Below are 3,153 nucleotides of genomic sequence, written 5' to 3'. Positions count from 1 at the left end.
GTCTGCGGACTGGCGCGGCACGCCCGGGGCGCCAAGCGCGGCTGCGGAGGGGCGGACTCGCGGTCACCCGCACGAACGAAGCTCCCTGGGAGTCAGGGCGACCCGAGGAACAACCCGCGGAAGAGCCCGTGAGGTGCCCGAACGGGGTGCCGGGTCAGCGGAAGCGAGCGGAAGCCCAGACCCGCGTGCTGGACTCCGCACTGGCCACGGACCGGGGATCTGGGGAACCGAGACCCAGTTCTTCGCTCCACACGCTGCACGCCACGGGCCATGGGCCGAGAGCCGAGCGCTTGCGAGGGCGAGGCGATCGCCAAAGGACGCGTGTGAGGCTCTGGTCCCCACCTCAGAGAGGAGCAGGAGGCGCGCAGAAGCAGCTGCGTCCTGATGTTCCATCTCGATAAGACGCCCCAGTTGTCAAATTAAAAGAACAAGAGGGTACTTGGTAAGATTCGAAAGGAAAATGTTTATAATTTAAGCCATGAAGGCCTCTTTGCTAAAATCTGAAGTCATGGAACTAAACAGGACACACCTAAAACCTAGAGATAGCTGGCCCATCACAATCACCTTATATGGCTGAGAGATGCAGCGTGCTCCTCAGGGCAAGTTCAACTAAAATTACAGTGGTCCAAGATGCGTCCAGATGAAGCCAGGGAGAGAACCACACAGAGGCTGTTCACCTCCTTGGGTTACGCTGAGGTGCAAACTCGATGGCCCAGGAAAGCCACCGTCACATGATCATGACCACTACAGGGAGCTGAGTGGGGGTATTCATCAGACTTCCCCTCCACTCCTTCCCTCTGCCAGGAGGTGCCCTAAGGTTCCTTCAGATTTCTGGAGCATCCACAACTCTCCAGGGTGAGGCTCTCTGTCCTGTGAAGCTGGCCAGAACCGAGCTCCTGGATAAGTGCCACAGTAGCATTTTGATGACTATGCAAACCACTCTAAGTCCAAGGAGGACTTACATATCCCTAGGACTTACCACTAAAAATTAGATCTCACCATGAGTGGGATGAATAAATACACCAAGACCATGATAACAGTTGATATCCACAAAGATTTATTGAGTGCCTGTGAGAATGAAGACAAAATGGTCCCTGCTCTCCTGGAGCTTACAATTGCGTCACTCCAATATTTGACTACATTAAAAACTGCAACAAGCATTTGTCTTTGTCTAACCATCAGTAGCATTACATGAAACGATTCTTTCACATTACTGGTCATGGTTAGAGTGAATAAATGAGTAAAACATAATTATCTTTGAAATCTGTAGTCCCAGTGATGACACGATGTGTAAAGGCTAGCAAATGCAAATTTATGGCTTGATTCCTCATGTATCTGAGGACCCTGGTGAAAAACAGCCTGAGCCAGACAGAAAAAGCCTACATAACAAAAGTCCTAAGAACGCTGGCATAGTTTATTATATTATCAAACCACAGAGCTCTTGGCAGGGCAGGAAATTATTTCTGGCATATTTTGTGCAATATAACCAAATTGCCCAGACCTACAAATCTCATAACCATACATGACTCACTCAGGACATAAGTATGATTTACCTTCATGATTCCTAAAGGGCTCTAGGTGTACATTTATTTTTTAAGGGTTCTTAGAAGATTTGCAGCACAAGTGGCACACTGAAACTTTAGTGAAGACTGCTATTGAGACATCTAAAAATTAAAATGGCAATGTCTAATTTTACTACACACACTGGTGCAGGGTTCAGAATTCAAACAGCAAAGCACCTGGCTTTTAATCTCCACATGCATCTTCTAGGGCTCAGTGGTGGGCACAAGAATCACTGTGAGAGGCTGTGAAAGAAAACACTGTTTTAACTACACTGGCAATAACTTTTAGGAGTAGTCTAGATATCAACTCCCAAATCACCAACTTTATTAAGATCAAAGTGTTTTCTAAACTTACACTTGACAGCTTACCTACTTTTAAATTTTTAGTCATTGAAAAAAACCCTTCACATTAAAGTGAAACTCTTAAACTCCAAGAAAACCCCAGCTTTTATGCAGAGTGGAGAGACTACCTTGGGTCACATGACAGAAAGGTCAATCCAAGGTGGTTTTTAGGTCAACTGCTTTTTTTCTATTTTTAAAAGAAAATCACCGTCTCAAAAACCACTTAGCTCATAATGAATCTAAAATACACTATTTATTACACATTTACTAAGCACCAGGCACAAAGCTAGCCCTAATCTCCAGTAATGAAAGGAATCTCCTTATGGCTTGATCTTCCCATTCACAGATGAGGTGGGCAGACCTGCCTCAGGGTGTGTCCCAGGTCCGTCCGGCTCTGTCTCCTCTTCCCAACCCCCAGCCCCTGTACCCAGCAGTGACTGTCCCTTTAGCCAAAGCTGCTACTGATTTCACTGGAGACTCCCTCAGAAGCAGAAAGGTTCAAATGGGGAGGAGGGGAGGACAGGAAGACAACGGAAGAGTTGGGCTTTCCATTTGTATTCTAAAAGGCACTTCCCCAAAGTGGAAGATTCACTTAGGTTTTTTACTAACTGCAGTACAGCTCCAGCAGAAAAAGTTCACCTCCCTGCGGCAACAGACGCTAAGACTGCTGCCTTCCCCACTTTGGGGCTGGGTTGTTTTTCAATTGAGCATTCATAAGGCAAGCCAAGGGGGAAGACAGCTGCGAGAATGTTCCTTGGTTTCCTTCTTCACAACTGTAAAGAACTTTAAAAACTTCTAATTAAGAAAGTGATAGTTTCAACCTGTTACTTGGAAAATCAAAGTATATACTTTCCGAGAGACAGAAGACGTTTTGATGGAGCTTAATGCCTTCTTTGGAATAAGCCAATTATAGGCTTCTAAGAAGATAACTCCTAGCAAGATAAAACTATCATCTCTTCTGAAATGGCAATTTCCTTATTCTTAAGAGTGTAGCTGACTTTACAATAAAGTGGAGAACAATGACACAGCCTGACAATCTTCGTTAGTTTTTAATGTCATACACCAGAACACATGAAAGAAAAGAGTATCACCAGTAAAGTCAACCCCTCTACTTGGCCTAGATACAAGCTATACACAGCTTGATGAAGATGAACTTTTTCTTCACCAGAACTAGGAGACTTTTTGAAAAGAGGCTAGGAAAGACAATCAAGAATGAAGGTGCCTAAAAAAAAAAAAAAAAAAAAAAAAA

General features: G+C 45.0%; 1 protein-coding gene across 4 annotated transcripts in view; it reads right to left on the bottom strand.

The window, feature by feature from the left end:
- Positions 1-272, bottom strand: part of Pitpnm2 (phosphatidylinositol transfer protein, membrane-associated 2) — a 133,211-nt gene extending 132,939 nt beyond the window's left edge. For 2 of the 4 annotated variants that reach the window (XM_013503660.1, XM_013503661.1), the window contains exon 1: positions 213-269. The gene's annotated coding sequence lies outside the window, so the exon portion shown is untranslated. Of the gene's footprint in view, positions 1-212 lie in introns of all 4 variants that reach the window. The other 2 variants (XM_005403054.2, XM_013503659.1) reach the window with 2 other exon arrangements.
- Between the last annotated feature and the right edge of the window lie 2,881 nt (positions 273-3,153).

This window comes from Chinchilla lanigera, unplaced genomic scaffold (genome assembly GCF_000276665.1).
Source record: "Chinchilla lanigera isolate Chin_1 unplaced genomic scaffold, ChiLan1.0 scaffold00081, whole genome shotgun sequence".
Lineage (NCBI taxonomy): Eukaryota > Metazoa > Chordata > Mammalia > Rodentia > Chinchillidae > Chinchilla > Chinchilla lanigera.
Note: the sequence above shows the minus strand (reverse complement) of the source record. Positions and strands in the feature narration are given on the sequence as shown.